At 35.7% G+C, this 12695-nt stretch overlaps 1 pseudogene; it reads left to right on the top strand.

The window, feature by feature from the left end:
* Positions 1 to 4540: 4540 nt before the first annotated feature.
* On the top strand, positions 4541 to 4726 carry LOC121099978 (annotated as a pseudogene).
* Positions 4727 to 12695: the final 7969 nt, after the last annotated feature.

Genomic DNA, 12695 nt, shown 5'->3' with positions numbered 1-12695 from the left:
TAAGCATTGAAAATATCCTGAGGGGGCGCCTGGGTGGCACAGCGGTTAAACGTCTGCCTTCGGCTCAGGGCGTGATCCTGGCGTTACAGGATCGAGCCCCACATCAGGCTCCTCCTCTATGAGCCTGCTTCTTCCTCTCCCACTCCCCCTGCTTGTGTTCCCTCTCTCGCTGGCTGTCTCTCTCTCTGTCGAATAAATAAATAAAATCTTAAAAATAAATAAATAAATAAAATAAAAATACACTATTAAATAGGAACTGTTATGCCCATTTTGCAGAGAAGAAGACCTAGGTTTATTTTTTATTTATTTATTTTTTTAAGATTTTATTTATTTATTTGACAGAGAGAGAGACAGCCAGCAAGAGAGGGAACACAAGCCCTGGGAGCGGGAGAGGAAGAAGCAGGCTCCCAGGGGAGCAGGGAGCCCGACGCAGGGCTCGATGCGGGGCTCAATTCCAGGACTCTGGGATCACGCCCTGAGCCGAAAGCAGATGCTTAACGACTGAGCCACCCAGGCGCCCCAAGACCTAGGTTTAAAGAGCTTAAGTAACTTGCCTAAGTTCACATGGCAAGAATATCAATAGGAATATTAGTTACAAAGGTAGCTCTTCTTGGTAGCTCCTCTCAGCTCCTATACCATACTGCCATACACACTGCTACTTATGTCACTCCTTTCCCACCTGCTAATTTAAGGCTGTATGAAAATGCTTTTCTACCCATGTGTACATTCCCCTTGCCTTCATACATTATGTTTACGTTATGACTTTAGTATTGGCAGCAAGAATACATCATTAGAATGTATAATTACATGCTCTGATATGGACATTTACAAATAATAATAAATAATTCCTCCCAAAGAAAATAAAAGACTTGACCTACTTATTCCCTTTGCAGTATGCTTTTGAATGAGTCACTGAATTTATTTGAGGTACAGATTCCTTATCTATAAAACAAGCAAAGTAATACCCACCTCAATTAGATGAAATGGCATATGTTAAAATGCTTGTAAACTGGAAAGTGTCTTAAAAATTTACTATTATTAGGGTTAGTATTTTAGTTTTCAGGATCATTATATACTGTTTCTGCCAAGATGAGTTAAGTTTTCTTAGTCTCATAATTCATCTCTTCAAAATAGTATTATAACAAGAAATAAATACAAAAGACTTTCCTTAAAGAAGAAATGTTATATTCAATATATAAAATAAATGAGAAATCATTGAAACTAAAATACTTTTTGGATGTAATGTGTCTTCACCTAAACAACATTTAAAATTTTTCTATGACATTTTCCAATTTTTATCCCTCTCTATATAAAATTTTCACACAATTATAGAAATTTCACTCAACATTGTTTTATATCTCTACAGTAGTCCATGTGTCTAGACACCCTATGCGTATTATAAGGACTGATAGTGTTTCAGGGAGATAAAACCATAAATTATTAACCAGTCCCAACCCGTAATTTGAAGTATTTTCAGTTCTTTTTTTTTTCAATGAATAATTCTGCCACATTTCTTCAGGCATAACTTTTTATTTCACTTTTAAATTATATCCTAAAAAGAACAGTGGTGTGTTAATAATGCTTAAAAACTTCCCTCTGTAGGGTGGAAGAAGGAAGAGTGGAAGAAGCTCTGACTTGTTTCATTTGCCAATTTATGTAGTGTACATACTTGAATCATGGCCAATTTCAAGTTCCAATGGGCAATCAAAGATTGAAATAGAAATCAAGGCAAGAGCAATAATCATAAAGTAAAACTTAAGAGGTAACAACACCCTGACAAAATGGTGATGAACCAAAATATTCCCATACGCTTTGATCCTTTAATTGTATAACTAAAACTTTAGCCTCAGGAAGAGTAGTGGCTGGACCCAGCCCAACCTGGCTGATTGTTGTATTTTCCGAACTTTTATAAGCTGGTTGTTAAACATGACCATTATTTAAAATTAATTAATGTAAATATACAATTAAATAAATTATATTTAAAACAAAGGCAAGAAATACTAAAAACTCATCACATCCCTTTTCTTCCCCTCTATATTTTACTGCTACCCATGCTCTTTAGCTTTTTACATCTATAGTATGCAACTGCACATTTCTTTCCAACTCTGCATTCAATACTGTCATGCTGGTCATAAGGAACAAGGTATTAATAAGATTTTTAAAATTTTATTATTTCAAATATTGAATTTAGGAATTTTGAGACTTGTCAATAGAGGTAAGAAAAGTACTGTATTCCACTGGACTGAGGAAGTGATTACACAGATAAGGAAGTAAGAGGGTGATAGGTGATTTTCTAGCCTAATAGAATGGACTCAGAGTTGAGTCTTTGGGGAATAAAATGGCAGAAGAATCGTAATATGTGTGACTGAGAAATGATGTGTGACTCTACTGATGTGTTCAAAAAATAGAACGTGGTTGCTAAATTTGAAGAAGGCTATTCTGGAAATGGAAGTGATGAGAGGTCATAGGTTTTTAAATTGTCTGCGATGACTATAGCAGCAACGTGGCAAGGCCTGCATTCCCAAACAGTGCACTAAGGTGCCCAGGGTGTCAGAGTAACTCACAGGGGCACTATACAATATTTTACATTTTTGAGAGAAACAGTGATACATGACATCGTTGGACATGGTTTGAGTTAGTCACTCAAGGTATTTACAGTTTCTTTGTTTAGTAAGATTTTATCTATTTATTAGAGAGAGAGCACAAGCAAGAGGGGTGGCAGAGGGAGAAGCAGACTCCCCATTGAGCAGGAAGCCCAGTGAGGGGCTTGATTCCAGGACCCTAGGATCATGACCTGAGCTGAAGACAGATGCCCAACCAACTGGGCCATTCAGGTACTAACCCCCTTTTTAAAAAGATTTTATTTATTTATTTGAGAAAGAGGGTTTTTTTTTTTTTTTAAGATTTTATATATTTATTAGGTATTGACAGTTTCAACATTAGATTCTACTCTATTTCTTTTGATGATGCCATTTCTTTGCAAAGTTGCTTTTGGTGGTTGCAGGGATAAAGAACAAGTATCTCATGAAAATCAATGAAGAGACCCCACTAGTCACCATACAAGTCAAGATGAAGAATTCAGCTAAAATGGCCACAAATTGCTAAAAGGCAAATGTAAGTAAGAAAGAGAGTATAAAACCTCTGGAAGCCATAAATAGAAGGGAAATCCACAACCACCAATGCTCACAAGTAAGATTTGAAGCAAGGCAAGAGATCTGAACAAGCATGTCTCATGGTGCAGACCTGGAGGAAAGACAAAAGCCTGAAGGAGGAACTCCTTGAAAAGCACAGACAAAGCTCAAGAAGAAATATATAACTGGAAAAGTCCTATATCTATTAAAGAAACTGAAATAATAGTCTTTTTTTAACTGTCCATAGAGGAAACTCCAGACACAGACAACTTCACTGGTAAATTCTACATAACGTTAATAGAAGAAATAATATTAATCTTATACAAACTCTTCCAAAACACAGAAAGGAAGGAACACTTCCCAACTAATTTCATGAGGCTAGCATTACCTTGATACTAAAATCAGGAAAAATAGGTTGCAAAGAAAATACAGCTTCAGACCAGCAGCATTCCTGAACCTAGATTTTTTAAAATCCTGAACAAAATACTAGTAAATTACAATAAAAGTATATTAAAAGGTAATACATCTCAACTAAGTAGAACTCATCCCAGGAATATAAGACTGGCTTAACATTTAGAAATTTAATTCATTATAATGACAGACTACAGAAACACCATATGATCACTTCAAAGAAAGAATCTGATAAAATTTAATATCCATTCAACAAACTTTCAGCTTTCTCAATCTGATTTTTAAAATCTACAAAAGTTCCTATTGTTGATATCACACTTAATGGTAAATGACCGATTGCTTTTCCCCTAACATTAGGAACAAGGAAAAGGTGTGTTTTCACTACTCCTAGTCAGCACCAAACTTGAAGTTCTAGCCAGTGCAATCAGACAAGAAAAAGAAATAAAACTGTTCATTCACAGACAACATAATTTTCTACATAGAAAATCCTGAAGTAGCTACAAAAATATTTCTAGAACTAGTAAGTGAGGTTAGTAAGATCACAAGACACAAGATCAATCTACAAAATCAATCAGATTTGCATATATTAGCAATGATCAATTGGAAAATAAAATAATAACCCAAAACTACCATTTACAATACCACCACAACCCATAAAATATCTAGGCATAAATAGGTGCAAAGGTATGTACTGTGAATAGGTGCAAAATATATATGTGGAAAAAATAGAAAATACTGATGACATAAGTAAAAAAGACCTAGGTAAATGGAAATATATACTGTGATCATGGACTTGAAGACTCAGTATTAGTTGTATGTCAATTCTTAATCTCGATCAGGATCTCTTCAGTGTTATTCTAATCAAAATCCCAGTAGAAGTTTTGGTAGAGATCAACAAATTGGTTTTTAAATATATATGGAAAAGCAAAGAAACTAGAATAGTCAAGACAATTTTAGTAAAGAAGAACAAAATTGGAGAACTCCTCCTACCTGATTTCAAGTCTTGCTATAGACCTACATTAATCAAGACAGTGGACAGTGGGACACAAGAAGGAGGTGTGGTGTTCTCTCCTGACCACGAAGCAGCTCTAGGTGTTAGTTTCTGCAACTGCCTTTTGCCATTGATGATCATTCTTCTCTCTTCCTTTGGGCCAGTAAGAGGGAGAGGATGCAGTCTGAGTGGTTTCTAAAGGAAAAAAACAAAAAACAAAAAACAACAGTGTGGTACTGAAGAAAGTATAGATATATAGATCAAATATTGAGCGTCAGTAATAGATTCATATGTATATGAACAACTGATTTTTTATAAAGTTTTAAAAGCAATTCAGAATATAGATAGTTTTCAACTAATAGTACTGGAATATTTGGATATCTGTAGCAAAAAACAACAATAAAAAAAGAAGATTGATCCATATTTCATGCCCATTATAAAAACTGACTCAAAATGATTTATAGGACTAAATGTGAAATCTCAAACTATTACACTTCTAGAAAAAAAGCAATAAATTGTCCTTAATTAAAATTAAGAACTGCTCATTGAAAGACATTGTTAAGAACAAAAATGTAAGTCATACTGGGAGAAAATCACATATTTGACATAGAACTTGTATTTGGAAATGTATAAAGAACACTTGAAACTCAATCGTGAGACACATACAACACAATTTAAGATAAGCAGAATATTAGAATAGGCACATCACCAAAAAAGATAACAGATGACAAATAAACACATGGGAAAAAATGTTTGACATCACTAACCATTAGAGAAATGGAAATTAAACCACAGTGTAGTACCACCACACACTTATTAGAATGGCTAAAATTTATAAAAAATGGCTACAAATAACTAATAAATGGCTAAAATAAAGAATAGTACCAATTGTTGATAAGAATGCTGAGCAATTGGGACTTTCATACATAGCTGATAGGAACATAAAATATTACAGCCACTTTGGAAAATGGTTTCTTATAAAGTTAAACATAAAATTATCATATAATCTAGCAAATCCCACAATAAAATATTTACCCAAGTGAAATGAAACTTATATTCACACATATATTTTGTGAATGTTCACAAAGTCTTTATTTGCAATCACCCAAACTGGAAATAATCCAAATATCACTCAACTAAGAATATATAAACAAGACATATTACATTCATACAATGGAATATGACTCAGCAATAAAAAAACACTTTATTGATATACACATCATGAGAAAATCTTAAATATATTTTTCTAAGTGAAAGAAGGCAGATTCAAAAGACTGTATGTACAATTCCATTTACATGACATTCTGGAAAGACAAAACTATAGGAACAAAAAACAGCTTCAGAATAAAAATGATTGTCTACAGAGGGAGGGTGGGAAATACAATGGAAGGAACAGGAATAGAAGAAGTTAAATGCCTCTGAATACCCTGCTTTGTATACTTACTTTGGAACCATGTAAATTTTTACATAAGTATAAAACAACAGATGTTGGCAAGAATATGGAGAAAGGGGAACCCTCTTACACTGTTGGTGGGAATGCAAACTGGTGCAGCCATTGTGGAAAACAGTATGGAGTTTCTTCAAAAAGTTAAAAATAGAACTACCCTACGATCCAGCAATTGTACTATTAGGTATTTACCCAGATACAAAAATACTGATTTGAAGAGATACATGCATCCCAATGTTTATAGCAGCATTATCAACAATAGCCAAATTATGGAAAGAGCCCAAATGTCCAACTACTGATGAATGGATAAAGAAGAGGTGGTGTGTGTGTATGTGTGTGTTTGTGTGTGTGTGGTGGAATATTACTGAGCCATAAATCACTAAATTATACACCTGAAACTAATATCACACTGTTAACTAACCGGAATATATCTTTTTAAAGATTTTATTTATTTATTTATTTATTTGAGAGACAGAGTGAACATGAGTGGGAGGAGGGGCAGAAGGAGAGGGAGAGGGACAAACATGCTCCCTGTTGAGCGTGGAGCCCCAAGTGGGGCTTGATCCCAGGACCCTGAGATCATGACCTGAGCTGAAGTCAGACGCTTAACTGACTGAGCCACCCAGAGGCCCCACTAACTGGAATTTAAATAAAAACTTGAAACTACAAAAAAAAAAAAAAAGAAGAAGAAGAAGAAGAAGAAGAAGAAGAAAGTAAACAACAACAACAAAAATAAACTTTCATGCCTTGATAAAAATGTTCTTTAGTTGAACAAACACTTTAATTAAACCATGTAACTTGTAGGAAAAAAAGCTAAAGCCCCGTTATAGGTTTATATTCATAGATAAGTCTACTTAGTTATATTTTGTCTTCATTTACTTAACTCAAGTAAAATTACAATTAGTTCAAATATTAGTACCAGTGGTATGATCATAGTTTCTGTTCTCTGAATACCAGTCTCCCAAATTCTAACTGCCCAACTTCCTTCATACTTTTTCACCAACTCCCTCTTCTCCTATCTCTTATATAAATTCTTTCTTCTGCAAAAACCATCTTCTGCCCCTTCTTTTGGGAAGCCTCAACCACACAGGCTCAGCTGCAGTGGCAGCCACACACCTATGACAGCAGTAAATCAGCAATGAATACAGCTTTAGTCAACCAGAAGTTAATCTCATCCTTGCATACTCAACTTCCACTATAAAACCACTGGGAGTTATGGACACATATCCACGTGTTGTGTTGTTTTGTTTTGTTTTACTAGGGCAAGCCAATAACCACAGCATAGCAATGCTTTTAATACTAAAACAACAGAACCTACAAGCAAACTAACTTATAAATTGAACTAAATTGCACTAACTTATTTGCTTGCTTACACTGTGGTAACATAAATAGAATTTTCCTGGTAGTTACCTCACAAAGAAAGAAAAAAAATCTTAAGACACCAAGGTAGGGTTGCATTGTTACCATAAACAGAGTTTGAGTAACAGCTTTGTAAAACTTTATTATAGCTAACAATCAGAACTAGGGTAAAAATACCCAGCTCTGCATTATAAGGAGCGCATTCCATAAAGAAAAATATTATTCAAATAGATAAATATATATTATTAATATATCATTTAGACTTTATTTGTTCCTATTGATTCACTCAGATGGACACATTTCTGCATGTTTTAAAAGCACCTAAATGCAAATTTGGTAATAATAAATGCCTAATCACTTTAAAATTCTTCAGATATTAAACATTTCATAACTTTATTCAATTGACTTAGCCATTCACTGTAATCTAGCTCACAGAGATGGTTATGTTTAACTTTGCTTCTTTGGTAATGTAGAACAAAACTTTTAAAGCATATCCTTAGTCTTAAGAAATCAGGGGAATGGAAGAAGGTAAGATAATTTTAACCAACCTTTTTCTTAACCGTCGGAAATGGAAAGATGCATGGATAGCATAAAAAGCATCTTCTAAAAAAAAAAAAGCATCTTGTCCTGCTGTCATTCACAAGCCACACTGAGCCCTACACTGTAAGACAGTACCACCAATAACGAAGTGTTCAAATCCATCGGTACAAGAGCCGGGCCCACGCAGAATGAGACGTATGAGATACCCAGGCTGGAAAATCTACAGAGGCACTCATTGCAGTATGCTGAGAGTGCGTGCGCCCTTAAAGTTTGCACTTAGGTTATCCCATTTGTCTTACTCTAGTCCCTGCCCTGCACAAGAGCCCCAAAGTGATGCTGGCTGTAGGAGCCAAGGGTGCCCTATCTCCATGTTCCTTAGCTGAAGCTAAGTTGCAGAACCAATCCTCTCTTTAGTTGAAAGAGCTTACTCATCTCCAGCCCAGTGCTTGGAGATTCAACCATTTCCCTTAAGTGACCAAGATCAGGCTGGTGTGCTTTTCTACTAATCTAAGATACTGTCTCCTCCTCCCAGAGCCTGTGTGACAAGACCCAGTAGTCCCACTGCCAGACACTAGAGCCCTGCTTATAAACACCAGTCCACTATTTCAGGCCTTGCCACCTTCAGACAGACTTCCTGATGCAAATCACCTACTTAGATTACAATATTACTTCTCCCTTGATCTTACCTGTCTGTTATTTAAAGCCTGGCCAAAATCCCACCCTATTTCCAGTGCTACCTGCTTGCTAAGACCACCCTTTAGCATGTTAGTCTAGGCTTCTTAAAAGTCTGTGGCTCAGTCCGCCTCCTTTCAATTGGCGTCCAATTAGTCCTACCTCATCAGAGTTAACAGAATCATCCATTTATTGTGACAACCAAGATAACCAAAAATGCCTTCAGCTTTAGCCCTGTTGAGAATCACTGGAAGTAGAAGAGAGGACATACCTTCAATGAGAAAGAGGCCAAGCATTTGGGAGCCTGGTTCTTTCCACTCCATTGGTTCATAAACCCTACTTGTGTCAAATTCATCTGGAGGAACTTCTAACTTATCTTTTTAACACACACTTAGATAGTGCTAGAAACTATTATAAACACCTGACAAACACTAACTCATTCAATCTTCATAACAACCCTTTGAGTTAGGCACTATTGTTACTTCCATTCTACAGATTAGGAAACTGGGGCTTGAGAGGTTAATGACTTACCCGAAGTCACACATCTAATAAATATAAGCCTAACTTGAAGCCCAGCCATTTTGGTTATAAGGTAAATGGTTAACACTATGTTACGCAGCAGACAGCCATATCCCAGTCCCAAAAATTTGATCCAGTAAATCTGGGGAAAGGACTGAGAAATGTGTATGTCTATGAAAAAAATTTTCAGATGATTTTACATAGTTAGAAGGGCACCCACCTACTAACTGGTATGTGGGAACCACAACACTATTGCACTCCCCATTTGGGAGAGACAGAAAGGAGACTTATGTGGCTAGAAACAATTGTGTGTTGCAATATACCAAAAAAGCAAGGGAAAACAGTGGTTGGGGAACTATTCATTCAAAACCTCGGAAGGCAGGATAATAATACCTTATGCCTTTATAAAATGATCAACAGTGAATTATGTATTGTTAAACAGAATGAAATATATTAAGAGTGTAGCATCAGAGGAAGAGTATAATAGCATTAATAAACATGAAATTATCTTACTAAGTAGGATACATGACAGCAATGGACTTAAATGAAGAAGAAAGAAGAGCCTAGCTAGTTGTATGGTGAGCTGCAGATGGTCAGTCCTGAACCAGTCAGGCAAGACAAATGATACCAGGTAACCCCAAAAGGTGGTTTTAAGCAATGTAGGAATTACAGCAGTTGAGAGAGGGAATAGAAGCAATTGGATATACATGAAAAAAATAAGATAAAATGTGAAAGAATTTTGAAAACAGTTTAGAACCATACAAATATGACTATCACTACTTCGTTTAGTAGTATGACATCTTAAGAGGCCCCCAGGAATAAAACAAAAACAAAAACAAAAAAATATCCAAGTCAAGCACAGTCATAAGCAATAACCCACCTCCAAAAGGGGGTAAGCAGCTGTAGACTGGTCAGCAGTATTTCTGACCACTCAGTATGGAAACAATTGTAGGTGAAAGAGTCAGCTCAAATCTGAACCAGAACTCCCACTCTGCCAGCTACTGCCATAGAAGGTGGAGTACAAAGAAGACCAATATACTCGGAAGCTCAGTCTCCAGCTATATAGAAAAGCCTCCAAGCATAAATTAAGATAACATCATGTGTCAGGAGAGGTGAGTTCCTAGGTTCCCACCAGAATTAAAAATAATATCCCATGTGTCAGGAGAGCTATGTCCCTAGGTTCCCACCAGCTCAACAGTATTAAACCCTAAAGGCTGGGATGCCTGGGTGGTTCAGTCAGTTAAGCATCTGTCTTCAGCTCAGGTCATGATCTCAGGGTCCTGGGATCGAGTCCCATTTTGGGCTCCCTGCTTAGCAGGGAGCCTGCTTCTCCCTTTGCTGCTCCCTCTGCTTGTGTTCTCTCTCTCTCTCTCTCAAATAAATACATAAAATCTTAAAAAAATAAAAGTAGTAAAACTTTCTAAAAAATGATCCAAAAGGACAGCCATTCTACAGTATATAAAAACAAGAAGCAAAAGTACATAAAATTAAAATTATGCTTCTATTAATCAGTGTTTCTGTATTCAATTTTTAAAATAAATTATCTACTTATCTAATGATTAATCATTAATTAACCCAATTTATTATCTCAGGATTTCAAGTTACCTAAGGATTTTGAAGTTATGCATAAACTTACATAATACAGAACATAACTACTGTTGATATAAAAAGTATGTCTGAATAATTATTCAGAAATTTACATTTACATTTTTAATAAACTTGCATATTTTGTAGTAGTAATGCTAGCTTATTTAACCAGTAAACCAATATAAGAAGCTTAGGAAACTCAGATTATCTAATCTCTTCGTGAGAAAGCAAATCTAAATGTCATTAAAAAAACATGCATCTGTATTTTACTTAACATTGACAAATCAGTGCAAAGATATACAACTGCTTTTTTCTTTCTTAAACCAAAATTATTAATCTAACCTGATTTCTCCAAAGACTCATCTTAATTATATAAATTTATATTCTTCACATGTATGTAAGCTAGCAGGTTTTGTAAGAAGAAATTTTTTCCTTAGAAGTTCAGTACATATTAAGTATTAGATATTTTGGGCTTTTTAAAATTTTGGGGATTTATGCAAGGGCACATTTATGTCTACAGACCAATCAGAACAGAAGTTCTTTAATTTAAGAGACATTATAGTGGAATTTATTAATACCCTCCAGAAGTATGAAAACCTTTTACACTGAGCAACATATGAAGACTATTCTAAATTATAGTCACATGGACACATAGATAGCTTATAGCTTCAGTTTTACATTTCAATCATGGGTTGAATGCACCACAGAAATACAAAAATTCACTGGCCCAGAACTCAAAAATCAGTTCTCCTTCCCAGTGGACACAAAGTTCTTAATTAATTTGAGCTCACAAAAGACAAACAAAAAGACCAAAAAACTGGATTCTTTCATCTCTCTTCTAATAGAGACTAGATCTCCATCATCCAATAGGTATCATCAAACGGATATACCATAAAACCAAATCCCCAATCATTGTTGCTAGTAATATATAATAATTTATCAGGCATGCATACCTTAGAAACAAAACAAAATTTTAAAAAAATCAGTAAAAAGGAAAAATAGACAGCAGACTTAGTCCAAGAACCAATAAAAGATATGCCTGGGCTTAAACCACACTGAGGTGTACTTCCTTAGCCATACAGTTTTGCTCCATCAGTTGAGTACACATCAGTTGTCAACTCTGTGGAACCTTGAGAGTTCTTATGCTGAAGTATAGGGCAGGATAGTATACACAAAATCATGTCTCTCACGCAAGGATAATATGAACCTATGTCAAAGTTTTATTCAATCCATTAATTACTGAAGGAACAGATGATGTCAAAACCTAATAGTTTATGAGAAACTAAGCATATATTAATAAAGAAATCGTTAGAATTTCAGAGTTAGATACAAAACTGAACAATAAATCACAACCTGTGGTATTATCTGGCCCAGCAGATAGAAATTTTGTGTGCGTCTCTGCCACACAAAAATCTACAAGTTAACCTCTGCTCCTACAGAATTGTAAAATAGCCCAGTCAATAGAAAGTCAGGCCCAGAAAAGATATAAAAGAACACCAGTAATCTCTTGTTTACAAGGCTTGGATAATTTTTCTCATAGGAGTGAGCTATTGCAAATATTGCATGGAACATACATAAAAAATTTATTCATTTATCTGAAATTTATATTTAACTAGGAATCCTGTATTTATATTTTAACCCTAACAAGAAGTTAACAAAAATTTTACCAAGTCTGTACAACGCCGTTGCCAGACTTAAATCAATGCCTAGTTTCATATCCTTCCTTGCCCAGACAATTAAGTGGTTATTTTTTACCCCGCTTCTATTTTGTATATTTACCACTGGAGGGCGCATATAACGCACAATCCACTGGACTCCAGGCGGTGAGGAGACCACAAGAGCGTTTCCACTTCGCATCCGCTAGGGGACCATGAGGCAACCTCTCCGATTTCACAGCCAGGATCACGCGCTCCCTAAGCACCTGTGCGCACGCGCACAACTCCTCCCACGATACGTCCGGATTGCGCAGGCGTTCCAGTGAGCGCGCCGCTGCTGCTGGTAAGACTGATGGGAAAGAGAACGGGAGGGGGTGGGGCCA

Source organism: Ursus maritimus, unplaced genomic scaffold (assembly GCF_017311325.1).
Source record: "Ursus maritimus isolate PB19 unplaced genomic scaffold, ASM1731132v1 scaffold_1, whole genome shotgun sequence".
Taxonomy (NCBI): Eukaryota; Metazoa; Chordata; class Mammalia; order Carnivora; family Ursidae; genus Ursus; species Ursus maritimus.
This window is presented reverse-complemented; position numbering and strand designations above follow the sequence as displayed.